Source organism: Apis florea, unplaced genomic scaffold (genome assembly GCF_048593485.1).
Source record: "Apis florea isolate Af1SG1 unplaced genomic scaffold, ASM4859348v1 contig_3496_pilon, whole genome shotgun sequence".
Classification (NCBI taxonomy): Eukaryota; Metazoa; Arthropoda; class Insecta; order Hymenoptera; family Apidae; genus Apis; species Apis florea.
This window is the reverse complement of record NW_028256773.1, coordinates 1,208,848-1,236,843: the sequence shown is the minus strand read 5'-3', so window position 1 is coordinate 1,236,843 and position 27,996 is coordinate 1,208,848. Positions and strand designations below refer to the sequence as shown.

Sequence of the window (27,996 nt, the reverse complement as noted above, 5' to 3'; positions counted from 1 at the left end):
TTCTTCTTCTTCTCCCCTCGTCTTTTTCCCCTACGTAGGATACGTTATTGCGGGCGGGAAGAGACCGTTAGGGAAGAGTGACGTAGGAAACGTAGGATTCGTAGTACGTATCTTTTCCGCTTAAAATTGCGGCTCGACACTGGCAAGCTGCCTTATCGGTGGCCACCTTTTTATCCCGTCGAAATGACACCTTTGTGCGGCCTTTCCAACGCCCGTAAATTTCACCCTCCCCGTCCTCCACTTTCTTCTTCCGCTTCCGTTATGTAATTGGCTGCCGCCGTTGCCAATTCTATTATTACTAAATATGTATACGTTTTATTACGAGCCGCCCGCTCGTCGCTGGGACGCCTATTCCATTCCATCTCGGTGAGGAGCCAGCCATTTCCAACTGAGCTACGATCGAAATGGAGAAACGCACGCCTTCTTGTAAATCGGCGATAATCGAAGAAAAACCCACCTCTTGATCGAAAGTATTACTCGAGTGTCACTTTTTCTTACAATTACAAAAACCGATCGATTATACATCTTTTCGTTCTATTTCATCAGTTCAAGCACAACGAAGTAAGCGTCGATTATTCGGAAAGGATTAATAAACGTACAATTACGGAGGATGTTTCTTTGCGAGGAAAAGAGTGCCGATTTGCGAACAATTACCGATTACGAAAACATCGACTAAACACCAACTCCACCTACTCGAGTGAAACGTATTGGCGCTCGCGTACATCTGAACGAGAGCTACGCGTCCTTGACGACAATCGTTTCACGAATACTGCTCCCATGAGTGTACAACAATCGAAAGATCCGGCTTCGAGTCCTCGTTCACTTACCCAATCGCGATCGATCAACGCTTTTTCTCGCCAAATATACGATCCGTGGACGGCCTACTAGGAGAGGAGCGAGAGAGACGGGTCCTGAATTAATACATTAGCCACCCAATAAGTCGCCGTAAATTAAGCGATAGCGTCGGCGGCCTCGTGCACGTTTGCCGCCGCGATTAATCTCGCTGCACGTGCAACGGAGATGGCAAAATCTATATCTGTTCTCCTGCCAGAGAATCGGTTTTTGGTCGCGATGCCCCTCCATCCACGGCTATTTATAAAGAAACCGACTACGTTCTCACGCACCAGGTGCTACCTGGTAACCAGCTGATCACCCATCTCGACCTTGTCGCCGTTCCAATACCTCCGCTTCGATCATTAACAGCGTGATCGTGCCGCCGCCTCGATCCTCCTCGATCGATTTCTATTTTTTCCCTCTTCTCTTTCGCTCGTTCCAACATACGTTCGATGGAACAGAAGCGATCGAAACTGGACTAGTAGGGATAGTAGTTTTTCCATAAAATGTGTTATTTCAAAAGAAAAGGGAATAGTAATATGAGAAAGTATTAATAAAATATCGATCGACAATTTGCATTCGATGTTATTTATTTTTCACCTCGTCCAAGGCGAGCCCTGAAACGTGGACGACACTCGAAGGATATCTCAACACGCCACGTTATATCCAGTTCTTCAATATTAAAACACACAATGCGAAGAATTTCTTGCATGCAGAATTTTAATCCGTGTTACACATCATAATATATTATTACCGGGAATCGCGTTTAAAACCGTGCGGGATATGAATAGCCGTTTCAAACGAGGCCTTTACCCAATTATCGGCTCGTCGTCTCGCTTTCTCGAAATTTCTATTTCCTCCCCGGATGGCGATAAACGGCGATATACGCCGTTGTTCGATCCACGTATGGTGTCGTGGCTTCAACGGCTATTAATATTAACGTAATCTTTCGTACTATAATTCTGGCCCCGCGAGCTATAAATACACGGCGAATGACCATAAAATTTCAACCACGCGAGTCCCCCTAGAATCGCCGCTAAGATCTCGGCCGCAATAAATCGCGAATCCTAGAGAGCCTTCGGTGAATTCACCGAGCGGATCCTAGCGGTGTGTTCACAACCGGGCGCAACAACTGGTCGAATACGTAATCCTGTTTCGTATAAATGATCGGAGGCCGAACAGTGGTGGTGGTGAATAAATCGTATCGTATCGTTTCTGGCTTGTTGGCGATTTCTTGGGAGGATTTTCGTTTCGTTTCGTTCGTTCGTTGTCGCCAAAAATTGACGCGATCTACAAAACAGGGAAGGAACAACGATGGTGGTTCGGATGGTAAGACGAGTTTAACTTAAGTAAATGACGATCGATTTGAATCGGTCATATCTAGAAAGGGTTATATCTGAAGGGGTTAAAAATGAGTTTCACAAAGAAAGGGAAAAAAGGGAACGTCGAGTTTTTGTTTCTAAACATTTTCCAACTGATATTTCGCCACGGTTCCAAAAAACGTATTTACGCGCGTTGACATTAATTGTTCGTTCTTCGACTTCGTTCGTATCGTTCCCTCCTCCACCATAGTGATTTTATTTTTCCCCGTGATTTTCGTCGTTTATTTATATCCATTTATTTGTTCATTGGCATCTCACATTATTCTCCAACGAGTTATATTTCCAATAGCTGGAAACGAATTCTCGTTAAGAATGATACTAGAATTATCCGGTGCGAATTATCCTGTTTCTATAATAAACGTGTTTATGCTACATTTCTTGCCGCGTAACGATACCGGGTATCTTGTAGATTAGAAGAAGGGGAAGAGGAATAAAGAGGAGAGAAAAGGAAAAAAAAAGTCCATTAAACATTACAACGCGCCGCTAATATCTCGACAAACAACGATGTTACGGCGAACAATTAGTATTTCGAGGGATTCACGCCTGGGCTGTTTAACCGTTGCAGAAGAAACATATTTGCACACATCGCTGGTTTACTCGGTGTTGTCACGACGGTTTTATTCCAGCGATTTTTTCTTCTCCTTCTCTCTCTTCTTTTTTTTTTTTTTTTTTTTTGTCCACCAGTCACCTAGAAAACGGCAAATTCCACGAATTTGAAACCGCATCGGGCCACGGATGGCTGTCTCCGTGGCTAACTCGCGAATAATTCCCCGCTAAAAAGATCGCCCACCGTCCAGAAATCAGCGTTTCTCAATCTCTCAATGGATTCGAATCGAACGGAGAATTTTTTAAAATAAAATTTATTTCTATATATGGGAACCGCTAGAAACTTACTTTACTCGAGGCGCGTATAATTCTATTTATTTCGAGAGAGAGAGAGAGAGAGAGAGAGAGATGATAATAAAAATAAATTGTTTCGAAAAACGAGCCCGACATGGAAAAGTTTCAAGCATTATCTCTGTTTTCTCAAGTGTGCGAAAGAATGTACGAAGGAGAGCATAAATAATAAAAGCACTGCTTTATCCTTTCGCTGTAATTAGTTGAACAAGAAGTTGAAGGAATATTAACGTTAAAAAAAAAAAAAAAAAAAAGAAAAAGGTACAATTCCATTTAAAGAGATAAAGATGCAAAAATCTTCGTTCAAGATCGTTTGTCGTACAATATTTTATGAAATCTTTGCTCTAATTCTTGTCATCCTTTCGAAACGGATTTTCTATAAAAGTACGCGGCGAAAAAAAAAAAGGTTGAGAAACGCTGTCCCAGATCGTCGTCGTTCAACCGTTCACGCATACCGAACGAAATAAAAATTCCGCGCCACCCGTCCAACGTTCGAAGGATATGAGCCTGTGGAACCCGAAAACTCGCGGCTCGCTCAGGTGTGTACTTGCACACGCGCGGTACAACAGCTGATTCCTCCTCCGAGCGACCTTGAAAATCGAAAAAAAAAAAAAAAAAAAAAAAAAGGAAAAAAGAGGAAGAATAAGAGGAGGGAAGGGGGGGAAGGGGGAAGAGGAGCAAAAACCGGGATCGCGAGGCGTATAATTCAAGAGACTGTAATTCCAGACCTTCGATAACCTTCGAGCATTAATTATCACGTTAGTTAACAGAGGAATCAATTGCACCTCGGCCAGACATCGAACGAATTTCGCGTTTTCTACGTAACAATTGTGTATTATATACGCGCGTGTTTTGAATTTATGCGCGTCACGGGACACGTGGAGAGACTTTGACGAAGTTTTTCCTCTCTTTTTTTTCCTCTCTCTAATCATTCGAACAGCGCGCATATTTACGACTCCGCGTCTGACGTAGATACAATGTAATACAACATGTGCTATTTTAACCGGCCGTAGTTATTTTCGATTGTATTAATATTCGAAACGTCCAATCACCGATGTCTAAGAAAATCCATTCGAACCTCGAAGCAGCTATTCGATCGATCTCTTTATTCGTATACGAATCATTCTTAGTACTCTTCCCATCATATATTATAATCGATTAATATAAATACACGAATACTCTTAAACGAATCTCTATTACCTTGAATCGACGAAGCTACCTATATTCTTACAGTTAATTCGTGCAGTTTCTTCTCTGTTTCGCAAATTTACGATTGCTGGGCCAAAAATTTCGATCGAACCAATATATATATATAATATATACGGTTTTAATGGAAACAGCTGGAGAGCAGGCACGTGCGGGGATTCGCGTGCAAAGAGGAGGCGCGCTAAGTGCAATCTCGATTACCATTCGAACGAAGATTTATGCACGGGCTCAGCGTGCGCGAACGGTTGCGACAGTTTAGAAAACTGTTTGCGTTGTTGGTGTTGGAAATTTATGCGAATTACGTCGGCCGGTGACGCGGAAGTGACCGCACGCGCGAGAGCCTCGCCAAGGCCAAAACCGTTTGTCGCGGACGAAAACTACACGCTCGAAACCGCGCTGCTGTCAATGACTCCACGTTTCATATATATATATATATATATTTCTCTCTCTCTCTCGTTTTATATTCCTTCTTCCCTATATCGACGAGAAAGAAAAAATCCTGTACGTTGGAATGCATCGAGAGAAAGAAAAAGTTTCACTCGTTCGTGCGATTTTTTTCCGCGCCTTTTTTCCACTCAAGATTTATTCATTCTTGCAATTATGTCGTTATATTGTTTGCTCCGATCCTTTACGTAGTGTCTGTGTGTTTCGCACGGTGTGAACGTGTACGACTTATCTTTTACATTTTTCTTTCTTTCTTTTTCTTTTTTTCACGAGGAACCGGATACGCGAGCGCGTGGAAGAAGAGGAAGAAGAAGGGGGGGACGAGGTATCGATCGTCTTTTCGAGCGATTTTTATTCCACGTTATACAGGAAACGTATGTTATCGTCATCGTCAGACCAAGAGAACTTCCCACGTTTCTTCTTTCTTCCCGTCGAACTTTGATCCCCTGTCCAAGGAGAGAAGGAAAGATTTACTTCTCGAGCGCGCCTCCTCTAATTCGCGAAAACGATCCTTCTCGGTTTATTAGCGTAAAATTAGCGAAATTTTCACTGGCCAGGTGAAACTGAAGAGAGGAGCGTGATCGAAAACCGGATTGGATTCCTCAATTTCATCGCGCGAGAAACGAAAGTAAAGTAAGGTGAATTTCAATCCAGATGTTTGAGCAAATAATAAGATAAAAGTTTTACTGATTTACGCGTAAAATTCATCGACCAAGCCTGGAAAATTCATAAATTCATACTCAAGTGTAAAATTAGCTTAGAATGGAAATATTTTTAACATGGATCGAAAATGGATAAAATTCGAAGGAAAGAAATCCTCGGCTGGCCATTCGCAAAGGATCGGTGTTCCAAATCCATCAAATTTCGAGCCATTTTCCCTGGGTATCGAATTCGAGCCACCATTCTTCCCCACCGTGGCGAGATCTTTCGTCCCGTCGATTCCATCCTCGCTCCGTAAACGTTCTACGCTAATTATCGGGGAAGATTGAGCGTTTGACACGCACAGAACTGGGCAGACTTAAAAATAAACGCTCCGTCACGAAACCGTCGTAAAATTGGACAAAGATAACCGCGATGGTGTTCCGCCAGGCACACACTCTTTGTTAAGACGTCTAAAGTGGTTAATTAATTGTTTTTTTTTTTTTTTTTTTTCCCCTCAAGAGAACAGTAGTCGTGAGTAAATTTGCGAGAGGTTAAGTTGTGGAAGAGAGAGAGAGAGAGAGAGAGAGAGAAGAAGAGTTACGTAAGCGTGCAGTTATTACCAGAGGATTTATAAAATTTGTAGATCTATTTACTCGTAATATTCGTGGCACGGGTATTACGATAATTGCGGGCAGGCTTGGAATATTTTTTTCGCCGTTATTCTTCGCAGTCGCAAAAGACGAAATAAATATATAGGACGTTTAAAAATAGATTTATAAACTTGTTTTGATTGAAACAACTTTCCTGTTGTGCACAAGTATTCGAAACACTATTATATCGTCTCCCGTGTATTCTTCTTGTGATGGGATATGACGATCGGCTATATGACCGAAACCACAATAGATTCTCCATTCATGTATGTAAAATTTTAATTAGTATCCGATTAGCTCAACTCCACATCAGCTTATCCTTATGAATAATTGTCAGGCACGTTCAATGAATTTCTTTTGTATAATGCAATAATATCCCCTGTGCCTATATTTTATTATTGTCTGAATATTCTGAAAAAGATTAAGAATAAAAAAAAATGACATTCACCTCACGTGCCCATTCAAAGAATAAAGAATCCGCGTGTAATTCCCGCGTGTTCGATATAACGGCGATCGTATATATCCTTTCGCGTAATTGAAAATAAACGTAATTAATTTTCCAACCCAGCCAATTATAATCATTGTTCAATTTCACTCGAATTACAGATGTATGTATCCCGAATAGGAGGGGTTCCAAGACCGCGAGACAACGCAACCACGCCTTATCTATTCAAATGAATTTCATTTGCATAGATAGTATCGCGATTGAGAAGAAAAAAAAAAAAAAAGGAAAAGAATAAACCATAATCGAATCGAATCTCCCCCCTCCCCCTTCTATATCGTATAACCATTTTCGAATAAAAGAAAAAGGAAAGAACGAAAGATCCACCTTCCTCCAATAAGGCGATAATAGCAGCTTCTCTTTTCCACGCTTCTCACATCCCAAGCAAGAGGCTGCTATCGCCTCCTATCGCCACCACTGTGCTGCAATTTTTGAAACCCAACGCCACGTTCCCAAGGAATGGAACAATGCGATGTTCCCTCGCGGCTATCCGGCTAGACGTTTCGTCTAGTTCCACTTTTATCGCGGCGATGCTGACACCGGCTGTGACACACGTGGAGACACGGCTTGGTACGATCCGCGACGCTGGAAACAATATACAGGGTACGATAACACGGACCCCGCGATTCCGAGCCTGCGCTCGCCTCTGCGACACGTGTCGCCGACGATAAACGATCCTCTCCAACGCTCCAGAGAGAGAGAGAGAGGGGGGGGAGCGGAGGGAGGGAGACGAGATCAGCAGAGGCGAAACTCGGTGCCAGGCGATTCCATTGGGCGTCGATCGACCAGCGTCCGATTAGGCGATTAAGATTAGCAATCGGATGCGTGAGAATGGCGCCGAGTATATGCGGCTCGATTGCGCGGGTAATTGCCGCCGGTTCGACAGTATTATTGCCCGGGTTAATGGATGACGACGAAGATTCCGGATGTAGGGGTCGTTAAGGGGTGAAAATTATTGTCAGGGAGGTGCGATGGAGACGATTGCGCGCACGTGTTTGAAGAGGCGCGACGACATCTGTATCTTTTTAAAAATATAATGTATCGTGTGTTTACAAGTATTGGGATTGGAATATATATTTCGAAAGTGGTGGTATTTTGAATTTGCTATGAAAGGATCCTGCGAAAAGGATTTTTACGAAGAAAACAGTTTTCTTTCGCTGCGAATCTAGGTTATTGTTCTGTAATTAGGCAGGTTTCGATTAATTTTGACGAATCTCGTTAAATAGGTCAAACTTAGATCGAGATTAAATTGTACGTGTGTTGCACGGTTGCTCAAGACCCGGCCAACTAATTAAATACCCGAAACTATCCGCAACATCTGCACTCGCATACCCGATGGAATCTTCCACCTGGCGTTCCGATTCAACCTTTTAGAGCCTCCTCGTGCCAAATAATATTATTACAGGCCAACCAGTAAACATTGCGCAATTAAACGTTGAGAGACGTTCTTTCCTCCCAATCTGGCACACCAACACGTGTTAATTTCCCAAACGCTTCCTCGCCTCTCCGTCAAAAATCTCGATACTCGACTCACGAGTACGATACTCCCCTCGCTCCATCCACATTTCTCTGAATAATCCTTGGTCGCAGCAATCGATCGACGATCAAAAAAAAAGAAAGTCTAGCTTAAACTCGCGTTCGCATATTTGAAATTTTTCCTGATCACGCTGCGCCAGAGCGGAGGAATACTTGCAAAGGTCAGCAAGGAGGAGAAGAGAGAGAGAGAGAGAGAGAGAGAGACTTCTTGCTCTAATCCGCGAGGAGTGTAGAGAATGCAGGACGTGGCTCGATTCGTGAAATATTCATGTGTTTGTAATAAACCGCGCGTGGCCTTTCGTTAATTGGAATAATCCTCGAAAGGGGAGAGGAGAGAAACATGGGTAAATCCTCTCGAAAAAAAGAAACCTTTTCCTATCCACGTTTCGAGGAATTAAATTACACGAGGAGAAGAAAGATAAGGAGCGAATTTTTCAGAAGAAAGGGCCGTATAATTTGGCGAAAAGTCGAAAGAGGAGATCTGGATTGGGCAAAGATCCGAGAGGAGACGAGAGGAGTTCGGTTGGAAAGAAGGAATGGGATAAACGGGGAATGAAGAGAAGCGGAGGCCGGAAAGCGATGGAAAAGACGATGGAGAGGAGGGAGAGAGAAGGAGCGAAGAGAGGAGCGAAGAGGATGGTTGGAGCGGGCAGGACAGGAGAACGAGCGGAGGACATCGAACTGAAATGGCCTCTGGGAGCGCATTCCAGTATTCCACTCTCGCTACCTTAGGCCATCCTCTCCTTCTCCTCGCCCTGCCTGCTTCCTTCTCCATTCTCCTTCTCGCTCTTCCGCGTCCTTCTCCACCTTATCGTCGTCGTCGTCGTCGTCGTCGACGTCGTGCCGCAGTCTCTCATCCCTTTCTCTCCTCGCCATCCATTCTTTCTCTCCGTTCGCTTCACCTTCTCGCTCGCATCCCTCGGCATCCTCCTTTCGACTCCTTTTATTTCGCTCCCCGCATTCTTCAGTTTCCCTCCATGAGCCACCACCGATGAGTCTATTTCGCCGGCTCTTCGACACCTATACAACCCCTTCTTTTCCTCCTTCTATAATCCAATCGATCCAACGGATCTTTCCTTCGAATCTTTCTCTCTCTCTCTCTCTCTCTCCTCTTTCTTCGATTTCGAAAGGAATCCGCGCGGAGGATAAACTTTTTATCGAAATTAGCACGCCGCCGTCAACGCGGCCAACCAACGCTTGCGTAAGAATTTTGAAATTTCTTCCGTTTATTAGTACGTCTGCGTTTACTTTTTTTTTTTTTTTCTTCCTTTTTTTTTTCTATAGGGAGCACCTGTCCACCGGCACGCTCTCCTTTTATTTCCGCGGCGGCGCCCTCTTCGCCCAACCACTTCCTTTTGTCCCACGCGGCTCCCACGCGAACTTCTTTTGCATAACCCGTCGAACGAGGACGAGATCCATTGGAGGGAGTCGAGCGAGGATCTCACGACCTTCAATTTTCCTGTGCAGTCGAACGTTACCGGACGGACGTGAAATTTTAAAATCTTCTCCGCTCCGGAGATGGAGGCTGCGAACGCGATTCCGGCCGAGCTGAAGAAGAGAAGAAGAAGAAGAAGAAGAAGCGGACGCGTTATTACTCGATTCGAAAACTTTTACTTCAGCTTTTACCTTCGTATCGTATTTGGAAATCGGTCCATTTTTCCACGCTCCCTTTATAAAACACGACGAAACACGGTGGATAATTGTAGAGAATGTATTTTTACCTCTAACGTTACTTGCATATTAATTAATCAACTCGAGCCGGCCGAGTATATCTCCGCGTTGTGTCCATCATACGCACGACCCCCCATAAATTTGCAACAGCGTTTATAGCATCCATTACACGCGACTGAAACGCACCATCTCTGGAGAAGTATCCCCATGCCCGCGATTTCCTTAAATCACGCGCCATTGTCGCTGTTAAGTCTTTTCTTGTCGCCCTCCATTGCCTCATTCGTCCTGAGGGATGCCCTTACGAAAAACGCCCGGAAGTGAGCGCGTTCCGCTCCGTGGCCCGGAAGACGCGCGTAATTCCTTTCTCTTCTTCTTCTTCTTTTCCTTCTTTTTCTTTTATTGCATCGCCATTACCCGACTGAATTACGGACAGGCTTGGCACGCGGACCAATGGCGGCCATCGGGCGGCATATAAGCTCTTGAACAATGCCCGCGGAGGAGGGACTCAACGACCCTGAAAAGTCGGCTCAGCGCGGCGACAAGAGCGTTTCGTCGGGTTTGCTTCCAAAAAAAAAAAAAAAAAGAAATTTCTCCTCTGCCGAGTTGTGTCCGCTCTAAGCCGATTTCCCATGGAAACGAATTCCTCGTTTCATCGATCAAGACCGATTCGGAAAATCCTCCGAGACACGTTCGAACGCTTCCTCGTCGAAGAGGACAGGAGGGTTTTTGCGAATAGAATTTGGCAAGTTGTTCTTAAAGGATGATACAATAATTGTTTTAACGTATCGCGATCGTATTATTCATTTTAGCGCGATCGAAGGTGGAGAGGCAAACAAAACGGATTTATATCGGGTAGATAATGTAAATAAGATAAAAGCCGACCGATAGTAAATAAATAAATAAATAAATAAGAATGCATAAAAGATAGAGTCGTCGATAAGACGTATTATCTCGGAATCACGCGTGTGCGTCGTGTAAACCGCGAAAACAATATCTTGATCGATTAATTACTTGGAGCCGATTATTTCAAATTTTTTAAAATTCCTTTTAGAAACGATATCTCGTGAATGTTATCGAAATTCGTTTTCTCCAATCCGTGAGTGAGAAAGATGACAACCTCCTCCAACGAAAAATTTACCAACAAGCTCCACGCTGTCGGCTCGAAAGTTGGAAAAGGAAATGTGGATTTTCGTGGGGTCGGAATTTAAAAGTTGCTGGTTAACGAGATGGAGCGAAAGATAAATCCATCCACCTTTTCTTCTCCCGAATTTCGCTCGGCCGTGATCCGCACGATGACCGGAGGATAATCGTGATCGGGGTTGATTCCTCTCGATCGCCATTCTGATCCGTCCTTTGTGTCGCATGCGTGCTTATAATGTTCTCGATGCGGAATTGACACGTGTTGCCGATTATTAATCCGAATAATGGATGCGAGCCACCGATCTCGGCCGTTCGTCAAGATTGTTAAATACGGATTTTTCCCCCCCAAGTTATGCAGTTTATTCTTACGTTTCATCGATGGACGAGAAACAGGAGCATCCAACGAACAAAATTTCAATCGTTTTCAACCAAAAACAAGGATTAAGCAGGATTGGCTGGTACCGATCCTTCCTCGAGAGTCCTTCAAGTTTCTTCCAGAAGATGAATCTTTCTTCTTGAAGGGGGAGGGACACGTTCGTCTGATTCCATACGAAATTTTGACAAAGTTATCGATGTGTTTGCCTCGATTCGAAAATTCGCCAAGTTTAAGCGTCACGAGAGACCGATATCTGGTGCTCCACCATCATCGACAAAATTGGCGAGGGTGTAAATGGTAACTCGATTCGAACGAACTCGATTTTTCCTCGCGAACAACGTGTACGCGAGAAAAGAAAAGGAAAAAAAAAAAAAGGAAAAACTCTTTCTCGAAAAATCATCATCACCCCGATTCAACGAAGAATTTCGCGAAACTCGAAAATTCGGAAACGAAAGAAATAGGAGGCGAAATGCAAAATTGCGAGGAGGGTAAATTGCAGCAATCAGCGAGGATACAGCGGGCCGAGGAGAGTAAACGACGAGCCCTTTAATCCCGCGACGGCTCGTTAACTCGTTGCCCCCTCGTCGTCGATCGAGGCTCTAATTTGCGAGCGAAGGAAAGCATGGCGCGTGGTCGGATAAGAAGGAATCGGAGATAAGCGGGCGCCAAACGAGCCAACTTCTTCCTCCTCCTCCTCTTCCTCTTCTGGGAGGAGGGAAAACGGGGACATATTCGATAATCGGCGATCCGGAGGACGTTTTTCCTTGGGCGGGGAAAAAGGGAGCGTAAGAGGTCGCTCGCGGCGTTCCTCGATAGCGGAGGAGAGCCGGGTTTCCAGGAATTCCACCGTTAGTTCGGCCATTACCATTCGCTACATGTCGAGGGGGTCACATTTTAGCGTGTTTACGGCTACTTTTCGAGGAAACGTTGCGAGGTCCGCGTACACGCGACGGCAAACACGCCGCTGCCCGAGCGACACGCTTTCATTATTATCTCGCCTCGCGAAAGAAAAAGCTCCTCCTCCTTCTTGTTTGATATCGAATCCGATGATACTCTCCGCGGCGAGGAGAAGTCACTTTGCGAGGCTCGATAATGCGAAACGATATCGGTGTGAATTGTTGGGTACTTTGTTGCGAGGATGTCTTCGAATCTTGAATTAATTCGCGTCCTCGAGGAGGAAGAAGAAGAAGAAGATATCGTCGAGGAAAGTGATCCGGCCGAGCGATCGAACTATATACACCGGTTCTGTTTTACTCTGTAATTGGAGACGATATTTTATAATCCATTTGAAAATTGTTTAATTTTTCGTCGACAAAGTTATCGTGAAATTTATCCAAAGGATCGAAGTGGATTTAAACCTCTCGATCCAATTTCCAAAATTGGACTTCTGGCTGGAATCGATGTGGATCAAGTTGCTGGAAAGAGAGTTGTGCTCGAGAGCGATCACAGTGACGGCCGGCGACCAAGTAATTTTACAACTGCTAGCGGCTTCCATTCCCAGATTCGGCAACTTTGCCGAAGTATGTTTAGATTGGGCTGGTGTTTGCGGGCAAGAACGATGGGAAAGGCACAGTTCCGAGGTTGTTAACCCTTCCGCAGCGACATCTTTCGATCCTGCGACTTTTTTTTTCTTTTTTTTCCTTCGCGATTCAAGTCAAAGGTTAAACGAGACGTGTTAATATAAAATGTTCTATACTTCTTACACGAGCTTGAATTATCGTCCAACGAGTTGCGTTCTGCCTGTTCGTCGCAACGTTATACGGATTAATAAGAGAGAATTCTTCCTCTTGGATAGGAATTTTCAGGGGTAATTGTATAACTCGAACAGAAGAGCAGAAAAGAGGTTTGTTTCAGATATGACTCGTCACCTCACTCTTCGATTATCGTACGTACGCGCAAACGGTTTGAAATAGGCGGATATATCCAGGATCACGATTGTGATAAATATCGTATCTATATGTGTAGTTTAAAATCTGTAGATATATAAATTCTATACGGAATAACGATCTAATATATTTACGTATTCGAAATTCCAGCGGCCGGAGATATCGGCAGATATCGGAGAAATATCTCCATCGAAGAAAAGAAGGGAGATACAATCGTTCGCGCCAATAAAAATTATTACACGATATTTTTTAGCACCTAGGAAATACAGAGGCATAAAGATAAGAGCGGGCAATAAATAGCATCGATACCTGTCCTTGTGCTTGAGACATTGGAATAACTCTAAGCGAAAATCACGTGCACGGATGCTAATTGATCGATAATGAATTATCAGCGACGATTAACCGATATTAAATATTGAAATATCCCCGTCAATTAGTCGATTTAGCGTCGAACCACTCTGCCTGCCCATAAAATGTACGATATTTATATCTACCAGCCGTACAGGCTACTATAACGTGGCTATTTCGCCACGTGTACCCGTGGCCATGATTCGTAAATTCCAGTTTCACTGAACGAACGGATACCGAGTTTCTCCTTTTTTTTTTTTTTTCTTTTTTTATTTGAAACGGTTCACGTGTCACGACTCGCCTCGAACAGGTGTTACGTGCCGATTTTTACGCCCGGAATTTTTCGTGTATCGATAGAAACGTGTAACACACACACACACACATCCTCTCCCTCCTCCAGATTTCAAAATCTTCCCAGATTCTTTCAAAGGCCTCGCTCGCTGTTATTGTGAGGCAGAGAAACGAGTTCCTCTTTATATTTCTTTTTTTTTTTTATTTTTTTTTACGACACGCTCTCACTGGAATTCCCTTATATAACGTACACACGTAGTTTACATAATTGTCAGCACGCAATGTTGTTATTACCGGGTAGAAATTCGGTTCAACACTCTGCAGGAAAGAATCCATCCGAAGGATTTCGAATTTCTTTCGAATCGCCATTTTTTTTTTTTTTATTTACGAGGTCGACAGATAATTAGAACAATACATCGTTCGAAAGCAAGTTTTAGAAGAAGATATTATCTCTTAATATAATTCCTTCCGATATCGTGGAAAAGACATGAATATTTATTCACGCGAATGAGAAGACGCGGTGGAGAAATTTGGTCCGCTCGTCGTCAGCGTGTTCACGGCCGAATAAAGTAGAGCGGCAAAACGTTCCACCTGATCGGTCCCCGACTTCGTGTTTACCCGGTGTCACGACACCGCGATCGTTTACCCATCAACCAAGAATAGGCTCGCGTTCCATCTTCTCTCGTCACGTTACGGAGCCCGTTCCGTTTATTTCCTCGTCGAACTTTCGCACATCATACGACGTCGACAAAATAATTCAATTTCAAATCGATCCAATTCGTCCAATTTTTCCAACGACGTTAACGCGTGGCGCGAAACGAAAACAAATTACGTCATAGCGGAGGAGCGAACGAGGTGGAAAGCGAGGATTTTTCTTCCGGCCCGCGAGTCGATCCCATCCCGCAGAAGAAACTCGGTCCGCGGAGGCGGCGCTCGCGGAAAAAAGGCGCCTCGCCGAGCGCAACAAGGCCCCGCGCGTTTCGTGGCAGACATTGTGGCTAACGGATGTGCCGTTACGGGGCCGCATTCCACGGAGCCACGCATGCGCGACGCGACACATTCCATTGTCTTTTACATTCTTCCCGGCCGTTTCTCTCCTCCTCGGTATTCTTAGCACGCTCACCCGCCAACAACCGCCCCTGGCGCAACGGCGCAGGGCATCCAGGGCCTTATCCCGCCACTTTCCTCTCCCCTCCCCCCTTCCATCCGTCCACCAGTTGCTCGCCGCCGCCGTTGCTCCTCTTCCTCGTCCTCCTGCCGGTTTTAGCGCTCCCTTTCTTCTCTTTGCATTCCACGCTTCTTCTCTTCTGCTCTTTGTATTTTTTCGTCGTGTATATACCCGACTTCGCTCACTTCTCTCGCTCTCCCCGGCCTCTCCGTTCAATGATCCTCCCGAACTGGTCTTCCAACACCGAACCGTGCACTGTCTTCCACTTCTCTTCTCCTCTAATCTTTCTCCTCCCCTCTTCCTTTCCACGTATCTTTCTCTTTCCATTATTTAATGTAATATTGCACGAAGGGGATATTGTTCGAAAGGGGGTCAAAATAGATGCTCGAGAAACTTGGATCCAAGTTTATTCGATCTCTCGGTCGGTTTTTAGCTTGTAACCAAAAACGATCGAGTATATATATATTTTGATTTATTTTTATATCGCTGTCTTTCGCGATACCGATTTCATCGGTCCACACTTCGTCCGGCATTCCATTCGAGAAACGTTTTCTTCGCCGACCTTCGCGGTCCTCTTCCCTTTTTTCTCGCACCTTCCGCGGCGCGCATTCCTCTCTCCCCCCCCATTTCCTCTCGATTCTCACGCTTCTTCAACGTCGTCGCGTTATCTCCTTCTTGTTTCTCGTCCGCGGCGATCTCGATGCCACCCGCCTCGACCCCTCGAGAGAAGAGAAGAAACGAGTCTGGAACCCCGCTGGAATTGTTAATGCTCGCGGGATTCCTCCCCGCCTGTTAAACCGCCTAATATCGGCCGGTAAAATGAATGGTTCAATTAATACGTCGTTCAGAGCGGACCACCCCAGAGCGGACGAGGCCCTCCTTCTCGAGGTCCTCCTCGACCGAACGTTGATAAGTCGAGCGTTCGGCCGATTAAAACTCGTTGTACCAATACCTTTGCAAGGCTCCCCTTCATTTTCTCCTCTTTGTTTCTTTTTTACTCGAGCGAGGATTCAATCGAAAGTTTCGAACCGAAGGGGGTCACCGTTTGACATTTACATTCGCCCAATTATAACCGATTCAAATAATATTCGAGTCCTCTCTCTCTCTCTCTCTCTTTTTCTTTTTTCGAAAATGCAAAAGTCGTGCACGCAGAGGGAGATAGCACACGCAGAGGAAGGTCCGTGGAACGCAATAGCCGAAGCGTTCCGCAATTGCAGAGCCGGAATTCCGTTCGGCTTGGTCTACGAAGCGCGCAACGAGCCGTGCGTCTTCTTCCCTCGCGATTACGCCACGCTCTCACAGTGACGAGATAAATACTTGCACGCGCGTTAGCGCTCGCGCATGCGCACCGGTATTCGCGAGTAATGTTCCAGGAAATTACGAGCAACGCGATATTCTATTCATTCAAACGTCTTCACGTATAACACGCCTCTTCGTTTCCTTTTCCTCGTGTAATTGGGGAAGAGAGAGAGAGAGAGAGAGAGAGGAATTTACGCTTTTCCATCTTTTCCATCTATTTTATTCCCTATAGAATATTGCTTAATATTTCTTTTTGCGAAACGTTTCGATATCCGACAAATTTTAAATCTCTTCGGCCAGACGCTCGTGTATTTTCACAAAAGGAAGGACTTGTAAAGGAAAACTATCTCTAATTTAAAGGAAAGAATTTTCACAGTTGCACGAAAATATAAGATATTGTTTGCACAAAAGGGAGAAAGTAAACAAGATTTCAATTTCTCTCTCGTCTTACCCGATGAGATGTTTAACTTGTACAAATAAAAACGAATTCAACTCTGAGAGAATTTTCAACGTGCTTCTTCCGCGCAGGGTGAAAAAGTAAGCGGTCCAATTCTCCCGCGGAAATTAATTAATTCCGATTTTTCGTGAATAAAAATTTCGGTGGAGGAGAAGTATCTGGTGTGTAAATAAAAGCAGCGTCCTAATTGGCAAGCACCGCGTTGGCACCTGCAGAGATTAACGCGGATTCCCCCCGATAACTGTATTCTCCTCGAGAACGTTATTCGGTTGAATCATACGCGCGCGTTCGCGTGCGCCTTCGGCGCAATAACGTATATATACACAATGCATAATCCTTACATAATGGCGGGGTCGATGGCTGGTCGTGGATCGAAACGATCGACCTGTTCGGAGGTCGGCAGGATAGGAGGCGTCGATAGTCGATCCCCCGCCGAATCGTTTCCGGTATCCTTTATGAGAAGATTACTCTACGACTTTCCATTTTCTCGCGAGACAATTTTCTAAAATTTGAAAAGAATCGAATCGATCTTGGATCGTAACGGAGGTATATATGTGTATATATTTGAGTCTCTTTCTCTTAAATGATTGCAAAAATGTAGGCCAATCAATGAGAATGTTATGGATATTCAAAACGATCGAGATCTATATTTCCTTCGATATGTGTACGTTTGTTTTTTTAATTCTCAAGTTTTACGCGGTATCTTTTTTTTCTTTTCACACACGATCCGTTGTCACGTAAATAAGATGTTTTTATCAAGCGCATTTGCGTATTTTAAATTGCTTTTAAAAAGAGACTCATTTGTATAATATACACGTCGTATATGAATATATGGAACGTAGTTAAAAAAAATAAACAACATTTTCTGCAACTTTCTTCTTTGTACCGATGAATGGCGACCGGGTTTAATTCCATATTTTTATATATATACATCTCGTGCAACGTTAAATTTAAATTAAAATGTTATGATCCTTAATCTATATAAAAGAAAAGAGAGAGAGAGAGAGAGAGAGAGGGAGGGAGAAATTAGAACAAACTTGAAGCGGTAAAAACTCGACTCGTAATTACATTCCATTGTTAACTACCTTTAAATACCTCATCAATTGTTATTCAAACTTGTCAAAAGCTATTTGTACACCATTATATACCGCATAAAGTGGTCGCGTTTTTTATCTATCAGCGCGGCGGAATAACAATTTGTCGACAAAATATTCTAGAAAACGAAGAGCGTTGCCTCTGAAAATTAGTCGAATTCTTACTTCTTTCCAAAATTTCCCTTCTCTCCCCACGATCTTCGATTCTCCCCTCTCCATCTCTTCCTGACCATGAAAAAAAACGAACGAAACGCTTTCGCGAGGGAAAGAAGGGACGGCGGAATTCGATTCCTCGAATTCGAAAATCGAAATCGCGACGAGCTGTTCCCGGTATTACCTCCATAAGAAGCGGTTTCGCTCGTCATAAGAATATTTCAGCCCGTTGTTGTCCAAGGAGTCGCGCGGGTTTCGGCAGTTTCGTGCCCTTTTATGGGCATCGAGGCGGCGTGTAGTCGGCCGGATCTCGCCGCGCAAGGATTTGCTGACCCGAAATAACCGCGTGTACGCAACCAACCCCGCGCTTCCTTAAATCTCCGCCACCTCTGACTCATCCAGCGCAATCGTGTCCCCCCGCGATCATCCATCTTTCCATCCTTCCAAATGCGAATCCTATCGAATAGACGATCCTAATGAAACCTAGAACAAGGAGAAACGCTTGGTCGCATAATTTTAAACGTGTATAATAAAAAGAAAAGAAAGAAGATTATTAACCTGTCGATTAAACGTTTTGTCTGTCGTTTGGCGGATGAAAACGGATAAAAAAAAGAGTAGACCTCGGAGGAATCGAAATTTCTTCTGTGAACAATGTCCCGTTGAACTTATCGCGAGGATGGAGAGGACGCGTTCCCACGGGACGTCTTTTCCTCGAGGAGGGATTTTGTTCAGATCGTGCGCGTAATGCAAGCGCGTCTAAGCGCACAGCTCGTTGGTCACGGAAAGGCTGTGGCCTGTCCGTGAGTCAGCCCGATCTCGATTAGGCGCGAGCGACTGCGTCACGCCGCGCTTTTGCTGCCGCGGACAGCAATAAACCGGGGGCACGGTGTGTGATTCACGTTGGAATCTTGGAGTGGCACAATGGCCTTTGCGCGCGCGTAACCAACGAGCACGCCTTGGAAATTTATGTAATTCATGGCCGTATATATGTGTTTACGTATGGTTTTACCGTAAGATAGGCGAGTGGAATGGTTGTTCGGAGGAATCGAGGCTTCTGCTTGGAAATGATCGATAAATTTTATAATTCCGACGAAAATTTATCGTGATAAATAAATAAGCTGAGCCCCCGCGTCTCTTTCGATCGTTGTTGAAGTGATATGTTCGCACGATAAGAAGATAAGAAAACTTAAATTTCAAAGAAACGATCATGGTTTTCTTCGTTCTTGATTCTTCTTGCAATTAATTACTCTTACCACGATGTCTCTCCTAGGAAGAGCAACTTGAACGAGTTGTTTCTCTCGGATCGTTTGAGGCGAGGGCCGATCGAAATCCAAACGCGGGAAAAACAAACAGCGGGAGAATGGCGCGTGGTTTTTATTATTTGCGGCGCGCGAGAGCGAGCGAACGGCGTGCTCCTTTCTAGAGAAACGAGTGGCCCGAATTCCAGCGTTAAAACGGCCTTGCGGGACTCGCGGGTCGGCAAGGATTTCCGCAAACGTCGAAACGATTCTCTCGAGCGAGTTTCAAAGTCGCTTTTCCACGACTCGAATTCATTCCATCTTTTTATATCGAGATACGAATTTCGAGCAAGGAGGGAGGCAGCCTGTTCCAATTAAACCGAAAATACCACGAGTATCCTGGAAAGGAACTCGTCGTCGAAACTGAATTCATCTTGCGCCATCGATTTCGCCGCGGAAATGGTCGCGTGTTACACGGCATTTTTCCACGCCGGGTCGCGGGATGATTCGGCCGATTTATCCTTTCCGCGGAATCTCTTTAGAGAGAGAGTGCGCTCCACTGGCGAGAGAAACTCTGGCCAAGATTTATAGGCGACACAGAAGGACGAATAATTGATCGAAACACGCTTTTTATCCGGGGTGGTTTGTCGGTCGGTCAGAGCCGGACGAATGCCAACTGTGCTGCCGGTTGCGACGCGTTATTTTCTTCTTCCGTTTATGGAATGGCGTCGGAAGGTTTAATAATACCGATAATATCGAATCGATATCGCACGGCGGAGGTCATAATGCAATCCGTGTGTGAGCCACTCGGACGCCAAACAACATCTCTTCGAGGAATTTTCGTTTCGTGGGATCTCGTAATTCTTCTTCTTCTTTTTTAATCTCCAAGAGTATTGTCGATATATTTAAAAAAAAAAAAAAAACACTATCCAAATACGTATCCGATCAATTTAATCAATCAATCACGAAAAGAAAAAAAAAAAGAACACGATGGATCAAACTATCGCGAACGAAGTCCACGAAATGATAGTTTCTACTATAATCCATGACATTCCGAGCGAAACGTCCGTCGAACAAACGTACCCTTTCTATATATATATATATATAACATCGAATGCTTGGAGAACAAATAACCCGCGAGTGTCGATCGAATTCCCATACGTTTTATCGAGAAAAATTCCCGGATTCCCCTGACGCTAATCTTCTCCCCCTCTTTCGAAAAAAAAAAAGAGGAAAGAATAGACGGTAAATACGTGGAAAAGACAAACGAAACGGGGGGGAGGGAGATAGAAACAAACAAATATTTCCGTATAAATCACGGAATCAAATTCAAGAAGAGAGGAGAGGAAAGATGGTTGGAAATCCCTCTCGTCACACGAGGGCCGAACCTGGGTTGTTGCTCGAGTTTTCTGTTGCGTTTGTCGGGGAGCCCGATCGAGCGTTGGCAAATAGTCGCGTTTTAAAAGAGAACACCGGCGTCCCACAGACACACGCAAGATATTTATCTTGCCCGGGAGAAAGTGTACCACATATACACAGGCGATACACTCTCCGTGTGGCGGCGAATAGATTCTTAGCAGTTTCATAACTTGGTGGCCGACATTCCGCGCAATTGCACCACTAATAATGACTATGACATCATTGGCCTGTAATTGACTCCCGATTGGAAACATTCCCCCTCCCCCTCCTGGATGGGAGCAGCGACGATATATAACCCGTGGCCACGGATGCTGGGTGTTTACTCGGGTTAGCCTCGGGATCTGGGCCGGCCACCGATTTCACGCTATTCTTATTTTTAATCTGTTCCCAATCGAACGGATTTACGAGAACGCGTAAATCTGAAAGGGAGAAAATAAATGTTGAAATATATTTATATACATGTGTGTGTGTGTGTGCAGCTGTATTTGATCTGTATTCGAGGATTAAGGGAATGTATACCGTTTGTTTGACAAGTGTCTGGGAGCACTTGTTACTTGTTTACCTGAGAATTAAAGAAAAAAAACTTGTCAAAGATGAATCACAGGATATAGATCGAGCGATTAATCAAAGTCTGGAGAAATCAAAGATTATATTTCATCGATTCGAAGGTGTGCAACGACCTTGTGTCTCTCTCTGGCGAAGAGAATTATCTTCTTCTTATTTTGGAAATCAAAATTAATTAGTCTCGGTGGAGTTAATTCTTTTTAAAAAGTTAATTTTCCCGTTTTTGAAATCTTGCCTAATCTTAATTATAATTGTTTAACGTTTTAATCTGTTCCCACTTACTTATTTGTTTAATTGTGCTTCAATTATTACACTATTGTTTCTTATTACGCATATCGCACAACCGATCCCGAAAATAATTATTTGTTTCCCGATATCTGCTCGTGTCTCGATACAAACGAGCTTCGTTTCGATCGTACGAATAAAAATTGCAATTACACGCGACGATTACCGTTATTATTGGACGATAAACGACGTTAACGTGTCGATAGATGGCCAATTATGGAACGCTGGTCGATTTCCAAACACCAAGATGATCCACTGTCGAAAAATATCATCGATCTTCGTCATCGTTAACACACCGTTAGATTTTCAACTCCCTTCTTCGACCGGGTTGGTTCCTGTCTCGAGATACGAATCTATTAGCCTAATAGCCTTTCTAATAGCCCCCCTCCCCCCTCTCCTCGGAGAATGGGACAAGGTTAGACGAAGCGGAGGATGAAGAAAACGAAGGAGGGAGGGAAAAAAGGAATCAGTTTTCTAATAGTGCGTTCGCTGTTTTGAAAGTCGCCACGGAATTCACTTTCGCTGCGTTTCGTTCGCACGCTCGCCTCTTTGTCGATCCCTCCTCCGCGGGGAGGAAGCACACACACGCGAGCGGTTAGAAATTCGGCGAGACACTGAGCGATCACGACACGGTTTACTCGGCTTTGTTTACGCGCGTGGTTCGATATACGGGGGGAATCGGTGTGTATACATCGTTTCTGCGGAAACGTGTATAAACAATGTTTTGTACTCAATGAATTTAACGTCGTTGTCGTTCTCGAAGATCGTGGGAACGAATTTTATTTTTCTCCACACGAAATTCTACGTATTTTCCATTTATTCTTTGCAATCTTCTTCTTCTTCTTCTTCTCTCTATTCAACATCCTTTCGAAAAATTTATTCCACCGAATTTATCTTCAACTTTCTCCCAGTTTGAGGAATCATGAATATAGATATCGGCGATTCAGTGAAAAAATTGGATCGAGGGAACGAAAGATGATTCCCGCGTATGCGGTAACCGCATTACGAGCAGATGCCTCGAAGGAATCTTCCGCAAAGAACTTGACTTTGATAGATTTCTTGGCCGTGGTCGCGCCAAATTTTCCGTGGCCCGGCCAAAAATCTCGACTTACTGGCACGTGTAATTAATATTAATAATTTCGCTGACAGGTATATCAAGGGATAAATATCGATCGTCGGATTACTTGACCTCAGAGTTTTCGGAATTAGGTGAAACCGATGCGACACGAAAATATGCGTTCAACGAAGTCGGGTGAGGACGGTATTTCGGATGCGATTCGGAAGAAGGAGAGAGGTGTTCCTCGAGGTATTCAAGGGAGGAGATTTATATGATGAAAACAACGACGAGGCGAGGACGATATCGTAAAACCGAAGTTTATTCGAGGCGTTAAAACTTCATTTTACGACATTTAAGATGGAAGTTTCGAAACAAGTTGATACTGTTCGAGAAATATGATCGGCTAATTTCAAGCATAAATTGTGAGGAGGAAATTGATAAAATTGTTGTACCTATTATCGAGTCTCTGCTCGAGAAGACTAGATAGCGTTCCTATTAACACGATTTCGTTAATTTCTTTTTGTTCGAAACGAGATTCGGTGTTATAACGTAAATTCAAGATAAGATTCAAGAGTAGAAGAAGAATTGATGATTATGACAGACAATAATTCCTTATTGGGCTTATTATTAAGATAAACTGAATCCGTAAAAGGACGATCGATTTGATGATCATTTGAATTGCACCGATACGATTGGTTAGATTGGTTTTAATGAATGGGAACCGATGCTAACATTTTTGCATCTTGGAAACCGGGATAGAAAGCGAGATCGTAATTGATCAGCCACGAATTTCCAATTCGATCGGTTCACCACGATCGCGGTTTGACTTTGCATCGACTTTAAATCGATTATCGTGAACCGACATCGATGACCCGATCAAACCCGATCCCTTTTAATTTCACATTGCTAACTGACTTTCCAATCTCCAACTGCTCTGAATCTGGAACTTTTTTCCTCGAAACATTTTTTCTTCCTCTAATTTTCGCCTTTCGAAAATTGATTATTTTTCTACCCGATTAATAATCGCTTAATAATGCACAGCGATCGTTGGAATAATTTAAGATATTCCATCAAAAAAAAAAAAGGAGGCAAGTGTCAAGTGACACTGTTCGCAAAACAATCGGTGAGAATTGCGGAAAGGTAGATAGATAGGAAAATGAAAAATAACGAAGAATGAATCGGTGCAAAACCGATACGACAAGTCGTAAAGGAAGATCGCGGTGGTATTCACTTTCTTCCTTTTTTCTTTTTTTTTTTACAATGCGCGATAAAAGCGGCCGAACGAACGCACGCACGCACGATAAAAGATTATTAGCCAATATCGGAACAGGTCTTCGATTCCCCCGGCAAATTGTGGCCGTTGTTATAACACCACACGTTCGGATCGAGAGGAGCAAAATACGCGGCATAAATTCCGCTCTTGGATACCGATCCGCTCCACTCTACGCGCCAGATTCGTGGCTTTTCGGATTGTAACGTATGCGACAATGGATTTCCCCCGAAATCCGAAAGTATATTTGCAAGTTTCCAGCATTGGGGGAAATCGGCGTTTTATCTCCTCGTTCATCTTTATCCTTTCGTCTCTTTTTCGCGGAAATCGTGCAGATATTGCTCGAGTACTGCTGTATTTATTTATTTATTTATTTATAATATTTGTAAATTGACAATTTTTTTCCCCCGCAACGATTTTAACCAAGTCCTTCAGAAATTTCAGAGTGGAAACGTGGTCGAAGGGGAGGGCAATAAATAAGAAGAACGGAATAAGGGATCGAGCTTATAGGAGATTTCATTATTATTTACGGCCTGGGTGAAAGCATTAAACAACAAGCTCGTCATTTTCCTGGCATGGCGATATTTATAGCCCATACTCTAGCACGTAAACCGTATAACCTAGCGTCCAAATAATATTTAGTGGAGTGAGCGAGCGTATTTATCTCCTTCAATAACGGCCGATTTATCGGCCTGCTTTATTAAACGAACGCTACCACCGTCGTGGATCGAGAGGACGACTTCGTCCACCGAGAAAGATTTCGTCGTAAAAAAAAAAAAAAAGCTCCTTTTCATCGGGAAGTATGAAAAATCGTCGAGAAAATTGTCTCGTCTTAATTTTGGGGGACGACTTTATTATACAAGTCCAGTTATTCCAGTTGTTCATTATTGCTCTTTTTAATTTGACTCGAGTTAGATTGGAAAGTGGAGAAGTCAGGGGGAGGGTGTTTCCACGAAAGTTAACAAGAATGCAGTTCGAGAGTTTTGCATAAGAGTTTCGATTTAAAAAGATGGTTGCTCGAAGGGAAGAGGGGAGGGGGGAAGACTGCACTTTGGAAGCTTGATGAAGACTTTTCCTTCGAACTTTAGAGCTGTATTTTATCCTTGGAGACCATCGCTGTGCTATCCTTCGAGGGAGAGGGTTGTATCGAAAAAGACCCCTCCCTGTTTAGCGCAAAGTTTCTGTGAAGTTGGGAAAGGACATTCTTCGATAAAGAGTACAACGTACAACCAGATGATCCTTTATCTCAAAAGAGTCGTACTTGAAGAGGTTCGTGCCCTCTTCAGTCGATGGGATCGAGCAAATCCGTTTCAAAGCTTCCGTTGTAAATCGTCAAAAGGAGGAAAGAAAAGGAAAAATGTTAAATCCCTTATTTATAAGTTTCGTTAGCGTTGAAGTTTCGTGGATATTTCAACCTTTTCCAGGGTGATAAATTCTTCTTTCTCGAGGTATGGTAAATTAAAGGAAGAATAATTTATACAGGATCGATATATTGAAGATGATAAAGGATATAACAATCTTTGTTAATTAAATTAAAAAAAAGAAAGACCAGTTTTACAAATAAAATTTCACGCACCATCCATTTTAAATAGAAGACACATGGATCTGTTGTCGTGTAATTAAAATAACTTTCTCAATAATCTTCGATCGATGTAATCCTCCTAATCCACACATCAATCGTTTTACCAATCTCGAAAGTGTCAAGGAAAATTTCTTTGTTTTCAGCGGAGGAGACCGAAACCCGAGTCGTAGCAAATAATTAATTGTATTCGATACATCTCCTTCGATAGATCCCAGAAAGGACAAGAAAGGAAAAAGAGAACGAGAAGCGAGAATATTCACAATATTGCATAGCGAGCCACGAAAGCAGCTTCTGCTCTATTGAAGCGACTGTGTGTGTATATGTGTGTGTGCGCGCGCGCACGGTGCATGGCACAGTTTCTGTCGTCCCAGTTTCCAGCCATTCTGCAAGCTCGCGGATCATTCATGAAAAAAAATAGGGGAGAAGAGCGGCGGAGAGAAAAAGGGGGACGAAAATAGCGCTTGGAACAGGCCAGATAGATAAACAGCCGGTGTACAATGGGATTAAGCGACGCGCCCGCTTCTTTGGAAATTTTAATAACGCCAATCCCCCAAGCCTTCCTTCCTTTCTTCCTTCCTTCCTTCCTTCCTTCCTTCCTTCCTTACGTTCGATCGTTGCGGACGACCTGAGTGGATGTTCAGCCGGGCACAGCCTTTCCTTTCGTTCGCCTCGTCTTCGCCAGGATAGGAAGAAAAAAAAAACGAGGGAGTTGAAATTGGAACGGTTCGAATGTTAAACGTGTAACAAATTGGTGGAGTGGGAGAATCGGTTTTGGAAAAATATCTTTTCGCGTCAACTAAACGAACGATTTACGTTAAAGTGTAAGGATTGGTATCGTAACGTGTGTCACGGTACGCCATTAATTATCTCATTATCTGTTTTACGCGCTCGACGAATCGCGTAAACAAACGGCTAACGCTGTTTGCATTACCTTTCCACCAGGAAATGGACTTTGAAATTGACGACAATGAAATTAAACAATATATGCGTGTATATAATTTTACGACGAAGAAGAATCGGCTAAATCTTGATCTCGTGCATTGTGACGGGGAAAGCAAAGAGTAACGATTTATCTCGATCGACAATTTAACAACAACGTCACGATTAACTTCGACAAATTACCAAGTCGGCCCCGTTTCCTCCACGGTCGAACGTCCTAACGAGTGTTTACGCAGACGCGAATCGACACGGATCGAAACGTGAAAGAATTCCACGAGGGAGAGAAGGTAAAAAGAGGAGGAGAAAAAGGAAAAGATCTTTCCGATGATGTTCGTCGCGCGTGGAATATTTTCACAGATTGATTTCAATCTGAAAACCGGCGATCCCTTGTGTAACGTGGTGCCGCGTCATCAAATCACTGTCACGATTACATTGCATAATAATTACAAGCGTGCAGATAAACATCTATTATATCTTATCGTTATCGTTGACGTGGCTAGCGTATATGTACAAGTATATATTTATACGTAAATGGCAACATTCTTACGATTATTCCTCGTTGGAAGAATCAAGGCGCAATTTCAATCGGCGTCTTTTTTAACCACGGGCGTTTTCTTCTTTTTTCTTTCTCTCTTTCTATATCCTCGAACGATACGATGGAATAATTCAATCGATGAATTCTCGCGTGTTAAATTATTCCCATTGACATCTACAGGGTTGAATAACAACCATAATTCAATCGAGTATTTCTTCACTTTGTTCAAAACGGAATGTCCCAAATACCATCGACGAAATCAACAGCTGCTGCTCACGAGGTGGACGAGAAAAGAGAGAGAGAGAGAGAGAGAGAGAAAGAGAGGGGGGAAAAAACAAGAGAATTAAACACGAAAACAACATTATACCGTCTCTGACCATTGACCTTATTAAAAAAATTCGCTTCTCTCATTATGACACGTTAAATGGAAAATTATCATCGGCTACTTAGTTGGACGGTGATGAATACATGCATGGCAATTAATTTATTAATGTTTTTCGATTATTTAACTCTTATAGATGGTTAATTACTTTGAAGATAAGCTTCGATGTTGTTTATGTTGATCTTGTTATTTTAGTACACAAGTAAGTGTGTTACAATCACGTGTTACAATTTTTCGAATTTCTTTTTTCTTCTTTTTGATTTCATTGAAAAAGAAATTGGAAAAGCGACGATGATCGAACGGATCGAACAGAAATCAGAAACGACCAACTTCATTATGATTATCAATTATTATTGATATAAATTAAAGGTTGATAAAAATTATCGTTTAAAAATAATTGTTTTCAATAACACGAGTAATCACGCGATACATAAGTAAGTAAATAAATAATATCGAATATTTGAGATAACAGCGTAAAAAAATACTCAGTCCCTAATGAGACTAGCATTACGGGTGAAATTTTACTCAGTAATTAATTATAAATATACTTCAATAACAATAATAGCAAATTTAATTTCACATATAAATTTTACAAAATTTACGACGACAAATAATCCTATTATTCTGAGGGGGGGGGGGAAGAATTACTTAAAATAATACCCTTGACAACGTATTTTCAAACCTATTAACCTCTTGCACTACGATATCTTCCCCTTCCCCCCTAAAATAACCAACCACGACGCGGTCTT

At 43.3% G+C, this 27,996-nt stretch overlaps 1 protein-coding gene and 1 long non-coding RNA gene across 2 annotated transcripts in view; one reads left to right on the top strand and one right to left on the bottom strand.

The window, feature by feature from the left end:
• The window catches only part of LOC147656700 (uncharacterized), a 165,817-nt gene that overhangs the window by 20,968 nt on the left and 116,853 nt on the right, over nt 1–27,996 (top strand). The window lies entirely within an intron of this gene.
• Nucleotides 17,602–19,831, bottom strand: LOC147656704 (uncharacterized). The gene is made up of 2 exons (XR_015293771.1): nt 18,535–19,831; nt 17,602–18,459 (listed from the first exon to the last, which is right to left on the bottom strand). It is a non-coding gene; the product is annotated as an uncharacterized LOC147656704 (long non-coding RNA).